The sequence below is a fragment of the Rutidosis leptorrhynchoides genome, chromosome 1 (assembly GCF_046630445.1).
Source record: "Rutidosis leptorrhynchoides isolate AG116_Rl617_1_P2 chromosome 1, CSIRO_AGI_Rlap_v1, whole genome shotgun sequence".
Lineage (NCBI taxonomy): Eukaryota > Viridiplantae > Streptophyta > Magnoliopsida > Asterales > Asteraceae > Rutidosis > Rutidosis leptorrhynchoides.
This window is the reverse complement of record NC_092333.1, coordinates 100209128-100232488: the sequence shown is the minus strand read 5'-3', so window position 1 is coordinate 100232488 and position 23361 is coordinate 100209128.

The window sequence follows — 23361 nt, the reverse complement described above, 5'->3', positions numbered from 1 at the left end:
CTGAGATTTTATTGGGTTGTTAGGTAACGTAAATCCACGCCTCCTTGCTTATAATCCTCTACTTTTCATAACTTAGTAAATAGTGTTATAAATTTAATTTATGTATTTTGACACAAAAAAAGAAAAGAAATTGTACTAGTTGCTAGTAAAATCCAAATGAATCAAGTTTTTAACTAGTAGGAAAATAAACTGCATGTAATGATGCAAAGTTTTATAATAGAAGCACATCAGTTTGCAACTAGATAAAATTATGATCAAAATAACAGAAAAAGTCTGATCATAGTGCTTAAAGTAGTTACATAAACGAATTCATTTAAACTTTTTCAGTTCACCACTGTTACTCTGTTTTACATGTTCTTCAATTTTAAAGTTGCGTACGATTTATACATCCCTACAATAGTCGTTCTCAATAAAAAAAATAAAAAATTAGAATACATATACAATCAACTTGTAACGACCTTGGATTTTCCAACGTTATTTATTAATAATAATTATTATTATTATTAATACCTATGATTAAACGAATGTATGTTATTACATTTACTTGTTGCCATGATTAATCGTACCTGACTTTTGATTGCCCGAAATGTCTTTGTGACATACGTACAGTACACGAATAATATTTTCAAATATTATTTACATTCATGATTGATTTTATTAATCATTTTAATTAACTATGGTTGTTAGTTAGTTACTTGGGCTTTAATTGAATCAACTTGTTAATTACTTGAAACTTGGGCCTTTATTAGTGTTAATGGACTTAAGAAGCCCACCCTAGTTCTTTGTGGACTTATTAGCCCAATACTTCATGTAAGTATTACATTTGGAACTTAACTAGTTAGTTTAAGGTGATAGGAATCTAGTTACCACCTTTTCCCCATGCAAGCTCCCTTATTATCCAACTTTTAAGGCTTTACATACATGAAACTAGTGGACTAATCCTCTTCCCCTTACCCTTGATCAAACCGTCAGCATACAAGGAGAGTGGAGGGATTTGTTTCATTTTTTTTTTGTATTACTACACACTTGTATTCACACACACACACACACTTCACTTCTCACTTACACACTTACCTCTCATTTTCTCTCAAACATTTTCTCTCTTATTCTCTCAACTTGTAAGTAACATGTTCAAGTTTTTCTTCTTCCTTTCTTGCCTTAAAACCGAAGCTAGACATATCATCATCATCATTCTTTTGTTGTTAATACTTATTTTTTATTATGGTTTACTTACTTGATAGTTATTTACCTACTAGTTTTCAAGAACCAAACTTGTTAGTTTGTTCTCCATTTATCTTGTATTTACAAGAACACACAAGAACATAAACTTTCTAGTTTATGTTCTACACTTAATATGTTAAAAGATTTTAAGTTCATGGTTCTAGAATCATTACTTGTAAGTCATGTTTGTAAACTTAAAGTTTACATTCTTAAAGATCAAACTTGGTTTGAATCTTTAAAGTATGAACAACCCATGAACTAGTTACTTGTTTACTTAGCTTGTTTCTTTATATTATGCACTTTAAATTCATGTTTGTTGGTTAAGATTGGTCAAGTGTTACTAGTTAACTTTGATCTCATTAATCTTGAACTAAAAGTTAACTTTAAAAGTTCAAGAACATGTAAGTAAGCTTTCTTTAATTATAACTTGGTACACTTATGTTAGATCTAGACTTTTGGGTCTAGGATCTTCAAGATCTAACTAAGAACTTTGTTGTACAGCTTAAGATCTTGATTTTATAAGTTTATTTTCAAGTTGTAACTTAATATTACTTTTACATTCCATGTATGTGTTGAATCTAAGACTTTGATGTAACTTTGGTTCATCAAAACACTTGCAACACTTAAGTGAGTTGTGCTTCATGTCTTAGACTTACACTTGGGTTATGATGGTCAAACCTTGGTGAAAATGATGCAAATACATCAACGAGTTGTACACTTGAAGCTATATGCATCAAGGATGAGAACCATGATAAGCATCGAGCACCAAGAACCACCGGAACCTACTGACCCTACTGTTTTACTATTTATGTGTCTGATCCGTACGACCTGGGCTACTATAAAGATGATTTTCAGATAGCTCTGTTCAAGTAGATAACTTTTCATTTAGGACTCGTCTTAATCCGAGTTACGGTTTAGGATTTATGGCCCTCCGATCGTCACTATGTCCTTTTAACGTTGTGCTGAAAATTCTAACCTGCTCGTACTTAGACCGTTTCCACGGTCAAACGAAGACGATTTTGCTTCTGGGATTTTTACCACAACTAAAGGACTCATATACGGAGCCATGGCCACTGGTCTCACCTTATTTCAGTAGGTATAGAGGCCGTGGTGACTGACCGAACTCAGCCTTTGTTTTAAACTCTTTTCATGAACGAAACTTACTTTACACCTTTTGTTTGATGATGAATGATGATGACCTTTAAGACCTTATTTACATAATTTTAAACCTATTCGGATGATTTACTGACTTAGTACTATTTGACTTAGGTTGAGGACTTTCCGGACCTACACACTTGCTTATTTCCCGAGTCATACTTTACCGCTACTTTATCATTGTGAGTTATAGCATCCCTTTTTACTTTACCGCTACTTAAACTTATATATGTGTGGGTTATACAACGGCATAAACATTCCCTTTAGCTCGGTAACGTTTAGTCAATGGTTTTTGAACCGGTGAACGCGAATCTTAGATATGGATCCATAGGGTTTGACATCCCCACTCGGGCTAGTAGCGCTAGCATTTAACGGGTGTTTAATACTTCGTAAACATATGCACTTGCCAAGTTACTTTCAGGGGGTATAAACGTTAAGTTAGTTACCAAGTGCCCACGGTTAAATATATACTTTATCATACTGTTTTGAAACGCTCTTTGTAGCACTGAAATCTCGTGGCCTACCTTACATACTGTTATACTTAAACTATAGCTCACCAACCTTTGTGTTGACGTTTTTAAGCATGTTTTTCTCAGGTACTTAAGGTTGCTTCCGCTGTGTACTAGTCTTGCTGTAGACACCCGCTGCTCTAGAGTTATCACCGCATGAACTGTTTATCTTACATTCAAAACTTTAAATACTTTTGAACAATGATTTGTAATGACCTAAGGGTCACGTACTACTACTATTTGCTTCCGTTCATTGAAGCATACTTTGGATGTAAAACATTTGACGTTGTTTATGACGTCACCTTTTATCATGAATGCAACTTGTTTTGAAAACGCATATAGTATTTGACCTTGTAATGATCCTGTTGTTGATGGTCCGTACATGATGATTTAATACGGGGCGTCACACAACTGATAACCCAAATCGTGATTCTCACGGAGTGTGTAGCAAAAGAAGTAGTACCTCCATGTTGGTTGTGGCAGAAGGGCAACTACAGCGTAACTGAGAAATGAGGCTAAACATGGTATACTCCAACTTTTTGAGTTTCTCTCTCTAAAAGAGTTTTACCCGTTGGTATGGTAATGACTCCACATGAAATTATAGAGGTGAGGCTTCTTTTTTTCCCGTAACGAAAAAATATATTGTGGTTTTACATTTTTACCATGCTAATAAATGACACGTTCTCGAGTGGTAAATGATATTAAGTTCTGTAACGAAGAAAAATATTGTGGTTTTACATTTTTACTATGCTAATAAATGACACATTCTCGAATCTCGAGTAGTAAATGATATTAAGTTCTGTATAAAAAAAATATTGTGGTTTTACATTTTTACCCTACTAGTAAATGACACATTCTCAAGTGGTAAATGATATTTAGTTCTAAGGTTTTTTTAACCTACTTAGTTGTACCACATAAATATTTAAAATCTAAAATTAAGCTATAAATATTTTTTATATATAAACAGTACAATTACAATATACAATTAAAATTAAAATTAAAAAGAAAAACGGATAATGATATAGATTTCTCTAAAAAAGGAAAACGGATAATAATATAGATTCTTCTATATAGAGTATTATAAATTATAATTATAGTTATAATTTTTATCATCAATACTAAAATAAAATATTAATTAAAAATTGCTCAACTAGAATGAAAAATAAATGACATATCAAATATAATTTTATATTATTCATCTATTTATCTATATTAAAAAGATTTTAGTTTATGTGTCATTTTGTAATTAAATTAAATTTATTATTAATTATAAATTAATATATAACTATAGATTAATTATACGTATAGATTAATTATATATATGTGATATACATGATGTATAAAAGCAAGGAGTCAATGTAAAAGATTTGGTAGTTGAAATTGATTTAATGTGTTGACCAAAATCACATAAATATGGTATGATCTTGAGAATAAGTTTTGTATGTGGGATTTGTACATGGATATGTGTTTTAGACAATTATTTTTAGTGGGTCATGTATATGAAAATAATTTTAGGGAGACTGATTTTTAGAGGAAAAGGTGTGAAGTAAAACATTCTATATAATTAATATTTCACCATTCATGTATATATTTAACGTCGTATTTAGCGGGTGTTTTGGATTGGTGATTTAAAGTTAATTTTTTAATTTTTGCGTTTATAAATCGCAATTAATCTACTTTTAGTGTTTGGCAATCAAAATTAAAAAAAATTACTTATCTACATTTTTGGGCTTTCAAAACTTGAATTCCCTGCAATAGGTAGTGTTAGACGGATTAGTTTAGGCCCAAGTCCGATTGTAGGTTTCAGTCCATTAGGATTTCCAAGCCCAAGTTCTGCTCAGTCCTTAGGCTAAACAAAACAAGTCATGACGTGAAAAAAAAAAAAGAAGAAGAATGCTACAGAAAAGGAAACGCAGTCAAGCAATGCAACCAATCAACGATTATCAATCAATTCGATGCAACAATTAAAGAGAAAATTAGGTTTTATTTATTCTCTTTATGTTGAGTGTTTCTTTCCAGTTCGAACTTTCGCGATTTCATCGTTCGGACTGCGGGGGAGGAAAAGGAGGACGCAGTCAAGCAATGCAACCATATTGACGAATATCATTTTACTACATGCAACACAATAGAGAATAATAGTTATATTTTTATTTATTTATTTAATATTTAATTTCGATCCAGTTTGTGCGTCCGACGCACTCTCGCTCCAACTGCGAGGGGATGTAATCCCACAATCGGACTTGGGCGACTAATCCGTCTAACAACTAGCAACTAGTACAATCTCTTTTTTTTTTTTTTGGCAAAAACCATAAATTATATTTACAACACTTTCACTAAGTTGTGAAAAGTAGAAGATTACAAGCAAAGAGGCGAGGATTTACATTACCTAACCACCCAATAAAATCTCAGACAGTAGCTAAAAAAGAGGAAATTACAAACATTACAAACCCAAATTTCCTACCAAACATTAAAAGTGTGCATTTGAACCAAAATCCATTCTTACATAGTAAAGGTATGCCTTCAGGTTTAATAAATTAGTGTTTTTTATTTATCAATATATTATTAATGTTAGACGGATCAGTTTAGGCCCAAGTCTGATTGTGAAATTGGGTCCATTAAGATTTCTATGTAGGTATATGTATTCTATAAATATGGTCTTATGTAATCAATAATATTCAAATAGGAAATTCATTATATAACATGGTATCAGAGCTCGATATATATAGATTATACATAACACTAAAAGCTACATAGTAACCCTAACGGACCCAAGCCCACCATCGGGTTGGGCCACTAATCTATCATCTCACACTCCCCCACAATTCGAGCTGCGAAATCGCGAAAGCTCAGACTGGAAAAAAAATAAATAAATCTATATACCTATATGTATTTAGGCTTAAGTTCGATTGTAGATTTGGGGTCATTAGGATTTCTATGTTGGTATATGTATTCTATAAATAGGGTCTTATGTCATCAATAATATTCAAATGGGAAATTCATTAGGTAACATGGTATCAGAGCTCGATATATATAGAATATACATAACCCTAAAAGCTACAAAGTAGCCCTAACGGACCCAAGCCCACAATCAGACTTGGGCCTAAACTAATCTGTCTAACACTCTCCCGCATGCCGAACGGCGAAATCGCGAAAAGTTAGGACTGGAAAAGAAATAAAAATAAATTTTTTTCTCTTGTTTGATGCACTGAATAGATTAACATTCGCGGATGCGGTTGAATAATGTTTGACTGCGTTCCTTTTCCCTAAAAAAAATTTCTTTTACGTCGTGGCTTGCTGCCTAAGGATTGAGCAGGACATGCACTTTAAATATTTATCGCTGATACAATCTTCTTCAACGCTACAAAACAAGAGATTTTTTTTATGTATTCCTCTTTTTTCGGGATTTGGAACCTAGTCAAGGTAGGCGGCTCATCCCGACCCCGATCATTATTGTTTAATAAAATAAATAGAAAATAAAATTAAGTATAGAAAGGAAAATAATAAGGAAAAAGAAAGAGCGGCCGTCAAATACAATCGAGCATGAAGTTTTTTTTTAATTAGTTGCCATGCGGTTTATACATCTCTACAATAGCAGTTCTCAATAAAAAAAAATAAAAAATAAAAATACATATGCAATCAACTGATAACTCTAATCGTGATTCTCACATAGTGTGTAGAAAAGAAGTAGTACCTCCATAATGGTTGTGGCGGAAGGGCAATACTAATTATTAATTATTAATTTAGTTAATAAGGATTAATTAATAATAAAATTACAACTAAATTAATTATTTAACTAATTTAGTTATTTACTAATTAATATTATTAATAAAAATGAACTTTTAAAATTTCTCAATACCAAATGCTATTAAACTCAAAAGAATAATTGTTTGAAAAAATCAATTAATTTTGCACCATTATTTTATCCACCGTGCAACGCACAAGCTCTAAAACATATTACGGCAAAATTGGAAAGTGATTTTTAACTAATTTTTTAGTACCGTGTAATGCACGAGGTCCATACACTAACTATTTTATAAAGTGTTAGCAATTAAATAATTTTATCAATTATTATCATTTTATTGAAAATATTACTCTAAAAACTACTCCGTAATTGTTTGACAAACTCAAATAATTTTGCACGCTTATTTACCCACCCGTGCAACGCAAGGGCTCTAAAACTTAGTAATATATATAAATAAACTGAAGTATTGTCTTTTTATCTAAAAGATAAAGTGTGATTAATAGTAAGCAAATTGTGCTTAACCACTTGTATAGTATGTTTAAACACATAATTATGCACTACTTTCGTCTCCTATGGTCGTGCGTCCAGGAAACCCTGCATAACACACCACAGTGAGATCGAAGAATACACTGTATTGGCACAATATGCATATACAGTAGAAACACCACATATGTAGAACAAAATATGAATGTGTTACTATAAAAAAAGCATGTTACTGGCACAATATGCCAGAGTCTTTATTCCAAGGCTGCTCAAAGAGAAATAATACATTATTTAGTCATATATTAATGTTATAATATGTTTCCGCATTAGTCATAATAGATCATAATCATTTTCAAAATTTAGTGAAAGCTATTGATTATAATCGTTGACTAGAATAATACACCAGTCATAATGATTTTCTTAATAAATGAAACAGACTTGTGAATTTAACCAATTTCATTAATTAGGAGATCAAACATGATTAGATCAGCATTCATAAACAATTTTATGACATCAAAGATGGTATATTACACCAATGAAAATGTTTTCATTACACTAATGAAGGAAGGTATAATGTTTTAAATACACCCTTATATTAGTAACCACCTGATTCAACTGCATCATAATACGATCCACCGTCTTTGCAGTCACCATCTCTGATATATTACATGTCGCCAATTCAAAAAGTTTACTCATCTTTGTCCTCATTCACTGCTTAGCTTTAGTTTGGTAGATGCAAATTATCTGCTTTTTTAGTTACTACACCCATATTGTATGGATGATATTTGTCCATATTGTAGGTTCTTTGTACTATTTATGTGCGCTCATGTTAGCTCCATTCATGTAAACCTGACATCCATTGTCATTAATAATTTTCAAAACTCATAGATAAAGATTGAAATATGGGATTTTGATGGCGAAAATGGTACGTTTATGATATAGGAAACAATGGTTTAGGCACATAGTGAATAGTCATAGTGTTAGACAAAAACATAATTCACAAAAAAATAAAAAAAAATGGAATCGAATATTATTCACAAATAAGTGCAATAAAAAGTTATTCACAAAAACTGTCAATATTATTCATTAAAAAAGTTTAGTAAGATGGTTTTGTATCATTGTAAAACAATGATAGTACCAATGACTCGGATCATCTTGTCAAGATTCCATTCCAACCGTCTTTGATTCAGAGTACCATATATTCAGATCATTGAACTCTAGCATTTTGAATATATTATTGCGAATAGCTACAGACATGAGTTAGTTGCACTAAATTATCAGTTTTCTTTTTACCCAAGAGATTTAAAGAGACATAAACCCAACACAATGGTGCTACCAGAAGTAATATTTAATTTTATTCAATTATATACAATGGTTCTACATGAAGTAACGTATCCATAAGTTATTCTTGTGCTTATCAGTTTTCTACACCCTCTTGGGAGAACTGAATAGAACTTCTGCTCTTGGAAGTAACGTTCAATGTGTGCTGCAACATATTGAAGGGTTGGCAGAATGGTGACAACCTGCATTGTACAACTATATAATCAAAAGTCAAACTATATCGGACATTTGTACATATAGATGACATGTGCCTGTAGATGATAACAACAAACATTACCATAGATATAACACGTATGAAATCCATAGCGGTATATATTAATCAAAATATCACCAAAAAAACAATATATAAAACATATCAATTCAAAGGCATAATAATAAACTCCGATCCGACTAACAGTGTTGCGAATTTTGTAGAATGTGTAATAATCGAACCTCAAAAAGTCCACATATTGTATTATCCAAAGCTCAAAAGCTGTCATTGGCATTACATCGAACATCTTGTGTGCGACCAAGTATCTACAAAATTTGCAATAAATTAATAATATATTGATAAATAAAAAACACAAATTTAATAAACCTGAAGGCATACCTTTACTATGTAAGAATGGATTTTGGTTCAAATGCACAGTTTTAATGTTTTGGTAGGATATTTGGGTTTGTAATGTTTGTAATTTCTTCCTTTTTAGCTACTGTCTGAGATTTTGTTGGGTGGTTAGGTAACGTAAATCCACGCCTCTTTGTTTATAATCCTCTACTTTTCATAACTTAGTGAATAGTGTTATAAATTTAATTTATGTTTTTTGACAAAAAAAAAAAAGAAAAGAAATTGTACTAGTTGCTAGTAAAATCCAAATGAATCACGTTTTTAACTAGTAGGAAAATCAACTGCATGTAACGATGCAAAGTTTTATAATAGACGCACGTCAGTTTGCAACTAGATAAAATTGTGATCAAAATAACAGAAAAAGTCTGATCATAGTGCTTAAAGTAGTTACATAAACGAATTCATTCAAACTTTTTCAGTTCACCACTGTTACTCTGTTTTACATGTTCTTCAATTTTAAAGTTGCGTACGGTTTATACATCCCTACAATAGTCGTTCTCAATAAAAAAAATAAAAAATTAGAATACATATGCAATCAACTGATAACCCTAATCATGATTCTCACAGAGTGTGTAGCAAAAGAAGTAGTACCTCCGTGATGGTTGTGGCAGAAGGGCAACTACAGCGTAACTGAGAAATGACGCTAAACAAGGTATACTCCAACTTTCTGAGTTTCTCTCTCTAAAAAAGTTTTACCCGTTGGTATGGTAATGACTCCACATGAAATTGTAGAGGTGAGGCTTCTTTTTTTCCCGTAATGAAAAAATATATTGTGGTTTTACATTTTTACCATGCTAATAAATGACACGTTCTCGAATGGTAAATGATATTAAGTTCTATAACGAAGAAAAATATTGTGGTTTTACATTTTTACTATGCTAATATATGACACATTCTCGAATCTCGAGTAGTAAATGATATTAAGTTCTGTATAAAAAAAATATCGTGGTTTTACATTTTTACCCTACTAGTAAATGACACATTCTCAAGTGGTAAATGATATTTAGTTCTAAGGCTTTTTTTAACCTACTTAGTTGTGCCACATAAACATTTAAAATCTAAAATTAAGCTATAAATATTTTTTATATATAAACAGTACAATTACAATATACAATTAAAATTAAAAAGAAAAATGGATAATGATATAGATTCCTCTAAAAAAGGAAAACAGATAATAATATAGATTCTTCTATATAGATATTATAATTATAGTTATAATTTTTATCATCAACACTAAAATAAAATATTAATTAAAAATTGCTCAACTAGAATGAAAAATAAACGACATATCAAATATAATTTTATATTATTCATCTATTTATCTATACTAAAAAGATTTTTTTTTTGTCATTCGGTAGCTAATGCATCGTGCAATGCAAAAATTTCTCGCCGATAGTAGCTAATAAATCGAACCATTTCGATAGCTAATGCATCGTGCAATGCAAAAATTTCTCACCGATGGTCGATAATACAATCTTTATAGAAATCGAACCTCTGAATCCAAATAATTCTATCATAGAATGCAGTTTTTAGTACTTGTGTCTATTTCGTCAAACATTTATAAAAGCAGTTCATGTATTCTCAGTTCAAAAATATATCTCAAAGGCATTTAATAAAACAGTTATAAAAACAGCGCATATATTCTCAGTCCCAAAAATGTAAAGAGTAAAAGGGAATCAAATGAACTCACAATACTGTATTTCGTAGTAATTATGCATATGATGGCATTGAACATGTGCATGGTTGGCCTCGGATTCACGAACCTATATTAATTATATATATATTTATATGTTGGTCAATATCTGTCTAACAATTTAGGTTAAACCGTAGTGTATCACAATCCTAATGCTCGAGACTAATATGAAAAGTCAACAAAAGTCAACTTGATCTTAAATGACTTACAAAATCTATACATGATTATTATATAAATTAAAAATAGTCATTTTATATATTTAATATATTTAACAGATTTTATTAGAGTAAATAATATAATTCATTCATTAATAAATAAAATTTTATATTAAAATTTATATTATAAAAAATATACTTTTATATATCTTAAGTAATAAAATTTATAAAGTTCATTTAATATCATAAAAATATAATGATAGGTATTATTAATGTAATTATATTACATGTAGTAAAATGTCTTTGTATCACATATTTATAATATCGATAATAACAATAATAAGTAAAAGTTGTATTATTTTGTAATAATAACTATTATTATTCTACTAATAAAAATAACAATATTTATATATACTAAAAATGATATTAATTATGATAAAATGATAATTTTTATTAATAATAATACTAAAATGATAATAATAATGATATTTTATAATAACAATGATATTTCTATTAAAAATAATAATTTTAGTAAAAATGATAGTTTTAATATTAATAATACTTTTAATAATAATAATAATGATGAAAATAATGAAAATGATATTTTTATCTAAATCAATAACTTACAATATTTTTATTTCATCATGATATTATACTCATTATTTCCTAATCGATTCGTTTAATAGCTTTTAGTACTCTTTTATATCGCATTCATAATAATGATAATAATAGCAATCATAATAATTAGATGATACTAATATTAGTTTTAATGATAATGATACTAATAAGCATTATATTAATATTAATGATAATACTAATAATTATAATAATAATAATGATAATATTAATAATAATTTTTAATGATAATAACAATAATAATAATAATGACAATAACAATTTTTAATAATAATACTTATATTAATAATGATAATATTAATAATATTAATAATAATAATAATAATAATAATAATAATAATAATAATAATAATAATAATAATAATAATAATAATAATAATAATAATAATAATAATAATAATAATAATAATAATAATAATAATAATTAGATAATAATAATAATAACGACGATAATAACGACGATAGTAATAATAATCATTTTAACAATAATACTAAATTTCAGTTGACTATAACTTCTAATCCGTTCATCGAAACCATTCGATATCTAAATGAAAAGTTATTAATTTTTCACCAGCTTTCTAACGACATGCATATCATATACCTTATCTCAATCGCATATGTATCAAATTCATAATTTATCATAAGCTATCTAAAGACAAAATTAAACATACAAGCATGCATAAACATATATATTCGAGCACTAGTTAGGGATACACTAACAATATATAAAAGTTAAGTTATGAGTGCTCACGTATCAATATTGAGATTCAATATTGCAGGAAAGTTACGTAGACACAACGGAGATGATAAACACTAGTTTGACTTCACGAGCATACCGCCGAACATACCCATAATCTCCATAGATATATCTCATAATTTCCTTAGCTCTATCCCTCTTAAAAACTCGTTTTGAAAATCACGCACTTATGATCTCGTCGTAATATTTCATGTATATTATTACTTACTCTTAGTAATAATACACTTACTAATACTAATATTAAATATTAATAATAATTTTAATATATATATATATATATATATATATATATATATATATATATATATATATATATATATATATTTGTGCAGATTGTGTGATGAAATGAAAAATGAATTACACAAACACATCGAGCGAATTTATACAACTTTTGCCACTAACCCCCCCCCCCATGCAATCGCATGGGGTTTGCATGGGTTAGCCATGCGATCGCATGGATCAAGTGGCCAACTCACATTCGTTTAACCTATGCTGCCGACACTTATTTTTAATATATATTAATATATATTTATTTAATTAATATAATTATATATATATATATATATTATATTATATTTACGAGTATAGATGACTTGTAATTTTAGTTCCAATAACTTGTACGTTTACGCTCGACTTATGTCCCGGTTCCAGTTTTTCAAAGTCATTTTTGTACGTTTAGAAAACTCGCACTTTACGTTACGCGACGTGTGCCTTTATTAATAATTAGACTTAAATTAATCAAAAACTAACCCACTCAAAGTGTAACTTAATCTATTGAGTATTTTGATCATTTGCTTCTGTAAATCGTCGTTTCGATATATATATACATAAATATAAAATAGTATTTTTTAATCAAGACGTTTATATATCAAGGTTAATATTATATTTTATCATTTTGTAAATATATATATATATATATATATATATATATATATATATATATATATATATATATATATATATATATATATATATACATACATACATACATATTCATTTAGATATATTAATTTATATATTTTTGAAATATCTATTTAGTTTTTTAAATACTAATTATATTTCAAAGTAACATTTTAGATCATTTACATAATAGGAATTATTATATCATATAACGTTTTCATTTTAAAACTTAACTAAGTATAGTTCATTTATGTGCTAGCGTTTATTTTAACTTCTTAACGTACTAATTGACATATCTAAATATCAATCGAATCAATAAGCGAGTGTTACAATCGTTTACTTAATTAATTTGAACTCAATTATATCTAATATATATAAACGCGTTTTAAATTCACTTTGCAAGTTATTTATATATCTAACAACCAATATTCCAACTCATGTTAATTAATCAAAGACATTTTAAATAATCAAGTTCTATTATAGCGAAAAACATTTTCGTACATTTGAAACTAAATTAATTGATTATTATGTAATTTAGTCTTCCACTAACTTTTGTCTAATTCTCGTTATTTGACACTTTGTTTTCATATGTAGATCACTTTACCAATTATTCCGAATACCGTTAAAAAGAAAAGGTTTCTTAAATCAAAGTGGACCTCTCAATAGAGACCCGTAATCATATCACAATGTTTCTAATAACTTAATCATTTGGTATCATCATCTAATTTCATCGATAAACATATTGAACCAAATACGTTCATGTAAAGTATTATACGTTTAATACTTTGTTAATATTCTCAAGTTATAATATATATACATACATATATATATATATATATATATATATATATATATATATATATATATATATATATATATATATATATATATATATATATATATATATAATCATATCCATTTATATAATAGTTCGTGAATCGTCGAAATTTGATCGAGGTTAAATAATGTATGAACACAGTTTAAAATTCTTGTGATTTATCTTAACAAACTTTGCTTATCTTGTCAGAATAATGTAAAAATAAAGTTTAAATTTGGTCGGAAATTTCCGGGTTGTCACAGTACCTACCGTTAAAGAAATTTCATCCCCGAAATTTGATCGAGGTCGTCATGGATAACAATAAGAATATTTTCATGACAATTATGAGTTGATAAATAGAATTTTATCATCTTTGAGTATTATGAATAAATCCATTTATGTGAAGAGTATGAGTGAAGCTATCGTGAAAGAGTGAAATGAGAAAATAAAGTTTCGTCATATCTTTTGACGTAGATATGGTTGGTTTCCGGAGTTCAAGGAATTTAGAGAAAAGCTTCGTAATAAGATTTGATTCTTCCGTAATTAAGAAAATTAGGATCCGCTTTGATTAAATGCGATAATCTGTTTTGATTGCCCTGTCGGATATTTTACTATATATCCACCCTCTTCGTTTCCTTATTTCCACACTCTCATCTTCTATACTTTCTTTCCCATTTTATACTTTAAAGCATTCGTCATTATGCTTCATCCAGTTCTGATTCTTGATATACTCCTAACTTTCATATCTGTCATTCTTCTTTTTCATCTACTACCGGAGGAATCTATTTACTTTTACTATGCTCTTGGGTTTATAGTATTTTTAGTTCTCCCGTGTCTTTATATTACTATACGCATCGATATACACAGTTTGTAATTTCGTTTTGCTCATATTCTTATTTATATTCCGAAGCTACATGTTTTTGTTTTTCCTTCCCGACTTCAAGTCAAGCGAATAATGGTCCAGAATTTGTAGATATGAATTTTGAAATGAACATAGTTAATGTTCTAAGTAAGAAATTGTAACGGCACGATCTTGATTTGTCAAATTACCAGAATTCAAGGGAAAAGATAGAACTATTAAGAGAATATGTTCTTGATATGTTTAGAGATTAGATAGAATGTAAGAGTCGTGTAACATGGTACATGATGATGGTATGGTCTGTGAATCATCATGTTTCATTAGAAACTCAGCATGACTTACTGTAATATAACCATGTTGATCAAGTGTCATTATATTATACTAACTCATGCTTCAATTCCCAACACTACTTCAAAAATATTCATATTTTAAATTCGAATTTTTCAGAATTTAGAAACTAAAATAGTTTCTTTTTGATGTAACACAGATAGCGAAGGGGTAAATGATTTCGGATAAGAATGGTTATGAAAATATCTTCAAAAATATGGAGGATATTTATAATGGAAGATACGATGATATCTTTGAATATTTAAGATAAGAGGATGATGAAGAATATTGTACGCAAGGGTTTTAGAGTAAGGAGCAAGGTATTTGCTAAGGATTTCAGCAGATACTGAATCATTTGGATTCTTTGAAGGTAGATTTCGTCTTTGTAATTTGTCCACAACCTCATTCATAGTTTGCTCAATCCGTTTTCCAGTTCCAAACGTTCTCTTTTTCTGAGCTTTGCCAACACACTATTCTTTATCATCAAACTTTTGACTGTTACGGTTGTCTACAGTCTCTGCTGCTTCATTCAGCTTTTCCAAAAATTTGGAGAACTAATTCGTAGATTTGGGGTGTTTTTCAGAAACTTCACATTCGAAGTATGTAAGTCTAGGAGATAGGCGTTATATGTACACATATAACTGTTGGCGTAGACATGCTGCGAGATTTCAAAATACTGTTTGCTAATTCCCAGTAATTGACATGACAATTCTTGTTACAAGATGCGGATGAGTAAATGATGGGGTTTCGATAAATATAATGATTTTTTGAGAAGTCAAAGATCAGTGAAGTTGTTGGTAAGTTTATTGCTAATGTGGTGGACATAAATGGTTCCTCGGTAACGTTAGCGAAAGGGCAACGTATAAATTGAGGTTATAATAAGGCTGTTTCGACTGAGAAGTCGAAATTGACTTGCTGGAGCTGTGACAAAAATGTCTATTTTGAAAAGGGACTGAAAAGTTATTTTAGCTAATAAATGCCAAAGGGTCTGACACACATACGTGTTAAACTATGACTTTGGTTTCAAGAGTTTTTCAGGTGCATGATTGTGGGTAACATGTGGTTGGATCATCATCTCGATTGTTCCTTAATTGAGGGTTTTTAAGAATCATGAAGGATTTGATCACAGATTGTCATCTTTACATGCCTATGATGTTCTAAAATTATGAATGATACGAATATTTTTTCTGGGTTTTATGAATGGAAGTGATGTTTTAACACAGTTTTGAAGTCAAAGTATAGCTTTGAAAGCTGTAGGGATCTAAGAGTGATGATATCGGTTATATCTCGAATTGAATTCTGAGATTTCAGAATCAGAATATGTAATTGAATTTGAATGAGTATGGTTGTTTTGATTTCTATAAAAGAATGTATATTGTTGTGAATGTAGGGAGTATAGTGGATGATTGCTGAATCAGATTCAAAGAATGTAACATATTAATTGTGAATATGTATATCTCTCGGGTATTACCTACCCGTTAAAAAAAATTTCACAAGTAACATTTTTGTACAAATGAATTTTATTACAGTCTCTATGAAAATATATATGTATGTATATTTTCTTCAGATGTAATACAGATTTACTGAGTTAATATAATATTAAACTCATTTGATTTTCTGCTGGAATTGGAAATGAATAATCTTTAAAACATTAAAGATTACATAATTTTCGCGGAGTGTTTCACTAATGTAATTGGTACTTCATTATCGATACTAATTGACATTCCTTGATGAAGGATGTTGATATTCGTGGAATTCTTGTGAACTTCGCCAGATACGATGATGTTTCTAGGAAGTTTCGAGTACATCGAAGATGAAAATGTAAAATCAAACGTGTAATTGATTAATACACTTGATTTATTATGAATTGGAATTCATTGAGTTTGGAACAGAGATCGTAGTTTACAATGGTTAAGTCATTAATCGAAGGATTATAGCATATTAGTAATATGAATTTAACTGAGTAGTATCTACCCTTTTTCAATTCTTACATAATAGCTTAGTATGAAAAGATTTATGAGGGTTTCAAAAATAATATATATAAGATATACATATAAATTCTTCAGAGAAATTGAGTTCATACTTCATAACTCATTGATACAATATAATCGTTGTTGATTCTTAATGATATCCATGGTGATTCTTGAACTGGCGGGGTTTGTGATGTTATAGGTGCTGCTGATGCTGACGGTACTGTTGATGCTACTGGTAAAACAAGTCTAGCTTGTAAATCGTGCACCATCCCTTGTCAGGGTTTCTACTCTCCCTTCTATCATTTCGATCCATACATCTGATTATGGTTAAGGCTAGAATAGTTAATCTCTAAGACTTTAGAGATTACATAATCACCGCAGAATGTTTCTTCAATGAAGTTATGAATTACTACTTCATCGGTTATTGTTGTTGGTACTCCTTGGTATCTATGGTGTGTGTGACGTTGATGCTCGAGGCACAGTTTGTGATGTTGAGGTGTGGGATGCGGATGTTGCTATTGGTGGTGGTGATGGTACTGTTGGTGTTGCTGATGGTGGTACTGTTGCTGTCGGTGCTGCTGCTGGTGCTTGTAACCTTTGAACCATATTCTCCAAAGCTACTACCCGAGAGCGAAGCTCGTTGACTTCTTCTATTACACCGAGATGATTGTCGGTTCGGACGAGCGGGTGAATAAGATCTAGAATGTGAGATAGTATATAATCATGACGAGATACACTGGAAATGAGAGAGAAAATGGTGTCTCGAATAGGTTAGCCGGTAAGTGCTTCAGGTTCTTCGCCAAGAGGGCAATGTGGTGGATGGAAGGGATCGCCTTCATCTTGTCTCCAATGATTAAGTAGGCTATGAACCCATCTCCAATTCATCCAGAATAGATGGTGGCTAATTAATTGATCCATTCCGGTCACGCTGCTTTCGGAGCTCGAGTGAAACTCCATATCGGAATCCGAGGGACTTGAACTAGTGGCGAATTCCATTTCGTATGATTGAATAAAGGATTTTTCGATATGAACTGATTTCTGTGACGACCCGGAAATTTCCAACCAAATTTAAACTTAATCTTTATATGATTTCGGCACGATAAGCAAAGTCTATAATGTTGAGTCTCAAAAAATTTGAACTAATTTTCATGAATGAATTTGACCTTTGACTTTCTCGACGATTCAAGAACAATTGTGTGTAAATATATAAATAAATATAAGTGTATATATATTATTTTGAATTAATAAAATACACTTTAATCAATTGAAATTAAAAATGTAAAATAACATATGAGAATAATTTAGTTGATATTAAAATATATATATATATATATATATATATATATATATATATATATATATATATATATATATATATATATATATATATATATATATATATATATATATATATATATTATATATATATATATATATATATATATATATATATATATATATATATATATATATATATATATATATATATATGAATTCTATACCTAAATAATATTATATATGTTGTAATATATATATAGAATTTATAAATATTACATATTTAGTATATTATATAATTAGCAAATATGATATAATTAATAAATTGTAATATTGACATATTAAATGTAATTACAAGTATAGTTGTTATATTATTATATTCAATATTAATAATATTATTAAAACTTATTATATGAAATTTGATACATTTGTGTTATTATAATTACTAATATTATTGTTATCATTTCTAACATCATTATCATTATTATTATTATAACCAGTAGTAAAGTTGAAATTTTAATTATTATGATTAATATTAGTGATATTATTAGATAAATATTATATTGAACATTAAAAATAATTAATATTATCATTAATAAAAATTAATATTATCATTGTTATAATTATAAGTTTTATTATTTATTATTAATGTTAGTATTACTATTAATATAATTATTGTAATTATTATTGATACTATCATTATTAATATTAGTACTTTTATTATTATTATTATTTGTATTCTTATCAAAATTAGTAATATTAATGGATTTTATTAATAAATTGATATCAATAATTTATTTAATATAACACTTATATAAATACATATACACCCCGTATATATAAATGTAATACAGATATACTCCATATATATAGTTATATATAAATATAATCAGTATTAATTTTATTTATATTATTATTATTAATATATATCTAATAATTATTAAAATTCATTATATGATCAGAAAAAGGGAATCGATACAGTTCAAGTATCTATCAATCTGTTGTTAATCTTTGTTTTTGTCCCAAATTTGTTAACCATCGTAATCGTTCGTACGAATTCCCTTTCAAATCGATTCTTTTTGAGATTTGGCTATATTCTTGATTGATTTTCTGTAAATCTAATATCACTATAACACCATCGAATTAATCATGTATCACTAAAAACACCACTTCACTTCAGCACCTTTGTATCATATATTGTTTCTTTCACTCTAACCACTCATCACCTTCACACCATTGTTTCTTTCTTCAATTATAATTAACCACAATCATCAACCACCACCCTTTTCATTTATTTTCTCCCTCTCTTGTTCCTTCGTGAACTCATAACCATCACCTATCATCAACCCATGGATCACCACATCATCTTAGCATTTTGCAGTTGCTACTAAAATACTCTGTCCATTGTTGTTTGGGTCCATTGTTGTTCGATCACAACCATAGACCTACCTACAACCACAACAACCACAGACTTCTGCATGTTCACTATTTTTTTTATCATCAACAATACTATTTAACCCTAATTAGACAACCAAAAATCATGAAATCGTCATACCTGTTTTGCTGTTGTATGCCGTAGGAACATCTTTGTAAACCACCACCATCTCACGCACGCAAGAACGCCTCACTTTATTGTTTCCTTTTATTTATATCTTTCCTTTCCTACCCGATGTAAATCACAAACACAAAAGAACCACTTCTACAACATCTCAACACTATCCAATAATCTCAAAGCTGGCTGCAAACCGTTTGTAAATTTGCTGTACCTGTTGTTTATACTTTTTTTTCTTCTCATGAACCCATTAGTTACAACTACCCCAACCTTTTTCTCTTTCTCCGTTGTGGTTTATGCAACTATTTAGCTGTTCGAATTCCACAATGATCCGCCACCACAAACCCACCTTCATCATCATTATCAAACCACTATTCTCTCTCTCTTCACTCTCTCTTCTGCAAATTCGCCACTCGAAAGCAGGCTGCTGCAGAATATATATATATATATTTTTATTTTCTACTGGCAAACATCAACAAGAAAATACCACTAGCAGCGAGCCTCCTGATGTACGCCTATAAATACTAAGATATTCATTAATAGATTATGATGGTTAGCTAGTGGGATAATTATATAATGGATTAAAGACCCACCCATTATTCCTTTTGAATTATTAATCTACAAAGCCTTTTATAAAGGTGTCGGTAAGATGCCTGTTGTATTTAAAAAAAAAAAAGAAACGTGATGGACTGCCAGGTCATAATTTTAGTGGAGCTGAATTCTAGTTTTTCTCTAAAAGGGCCATTAATGATGTAGTGGGTATTGACATGATCTTATAAAAGAAAGGTGATGATGAATATGATTTATGATCGTGATATGGATATGATATTTATGATGATGATGAACGTGCTGATAACAATGATATAAAAAGAAAAATAAATCGATTGATGATAGGTTTATGATGTTGACAGCGTATTTTTTTTATGTTGTTATACCCAACTGGCGATCCAAGAATACCACTGGATTACCTTTGCAACGAGCTGCTTTTGGGCCATTATTTACTATTGGGCTTGTGAGGTAATTTGGGCCACGACTTACAAGCCCATCATTTCGATTTCTGGTTCCTACTCAACTTTGATAATAGATTACGATGATGAAGCTGTTATATAGATTTTGAATTTAAAAAGAAGAAGATAAAAGATAACATCAGGTTAAATAAAATTGGGTATGAATATAACAAAGAAAAACAAGTTAGCTCAGGTGGTATGGGAGTGTGTTTGGGGAACGAGAGGTCGCGGGTTCGAGTCCCATAGCGGGCAGATTATTTTTTTAGCCTATTTTGAGGTAGTTACTTATCATTATTATTATCTTTATCATTATTATTATTATTATTATTATTATTATTATTATTATTATTATTATTATTATTATTATTATTATTATTATTATTATTATTATTATCACTAATATTATTATCATTCGTAGATTATCATTAAATATATTATTATCATTAGTAATAAGATTATTATTATTATTACTATTATTAGGTATTAGGTATTATTATCAAATGTATTGTTTTCATTATCATTATTATTGATATTATTATTACAAAGTTTATTAATATTATTATTATCATTCCTATTAAAATTATCGTTTTCAAAAGTATCATTTTTATTATCACTATTATTTTTATCATTATCATTATTATTATTATTATCATTATTATTATCACTATTATTGTTATTATTACAAATAAATATTATTTTACACCAGTACATTACAAATATATTAATATTACATATTACTAAATTTTTATTATTAAAATGATATTAAGTAAACTATATATATAAAATATATTAATATATATATTCTTATCACATATAAACCTTGAAATAAATTTCTATTTTTAATATATTATGATAAATGATAAATATTATATTATTAAACTACTTTAATAAGTATTTACTACATTAATATTAATAAATGTATTATAGAAATAAATATTAACTACTTAAAATATATAGAATAAATATAACTTATTCAGTAATACGATATGTAAATTATATATATATAAACTTGCTAGTAGTTATTATATGTTTTAATATATATATGAATAATATAGGTTCGTGAACCTGAGGCCAACCCTACACTTGTTCAATGTCGTCATATGTATTTTTACTACAAAATACATTAGTGAGTTTCATTACTCCCTTTTTAAATGCTTTTGCAATATATATTTTTGGGACTGAGAATACATGCGCTTTTATAAATGTTTTACGAAATAGACACAAGTAATTGAAACTACATTATATGGTTGAATGATCGAAGCCGAATATGCCCCTTTTTGCTTGGTAACCTATGAATTAGTAAATCAGTCTACTAATTGACGCGAATCCTAAAGATAGATCTATTGGGCCTAACGAACCCCATCCAAAGTACCGGATGCTTTAGTACTTCGATGTTGTTTTTATCACGTCCAAAGGATTTCCCGGAATGATAGAGGATATTCTTATATGCATCTTGTTAATGTCAGTTACCAGGTGTTCACCATATGAATGATTATTTTTGTCTCTATGCATGGGACGTATATTTATGAGAACTGGAAATGAAAATCTTGTGGTCTATTAAAATGATGAAAATGATTGATTATGATAAACTAATAAACTCACCAACCTTTTGGTTGACACTTTAAAGCATGTTTATTCTCAGGTATGAAAGAAATCTTCCGCTGTGCATTTGCTCATTTTAGAGATATTACTTGGAGTCATTCATGACATATTTCAAAAGACATTGCATTCGAGTCGTTGAGTTCATCAAGATTATTATTAAGTCAATTATAGTTGGATATATTATGAAATGGTATGCATGCCGTCAACTTTCGATGAAATGAAAGTTTGTATTTTAAAAACGAATGCAATGTTTGTAAAATGTATCATATAGAGGTCAAGTACTTCGCGATGTAACCAAATGTAATGTATTCGTCCAGATAGATTAGGACGCGTCTCTACAATTTCCGATTATCGGATGGTATTCTAATTACATAGAATATCTATATATATATATATATATATATATATATATATATATATATATATATATATATATATATATATATATATATATATATATATATATATATATATATATATATATATAGAACAAAAGATTTCGTAGATTACAGAGGAATTTACAGAATATGCCAGGTAAAGTTTACAGTAACAGATACGCTAAGATATGAATTAGCAGATACGCTAAGATACGAATTTTGTCTATACACTATTTATGCAATCAATGCAGTAAGATGTGTCTAGACTAAGAATGATAAGCAGATAATTTCTTAAGGATGATAAGCAGATGATTTTCGACTAGAAATGATAAGCAAAACTTTTGACATGCAGACACGGTCGAAGTCCAGACTCACT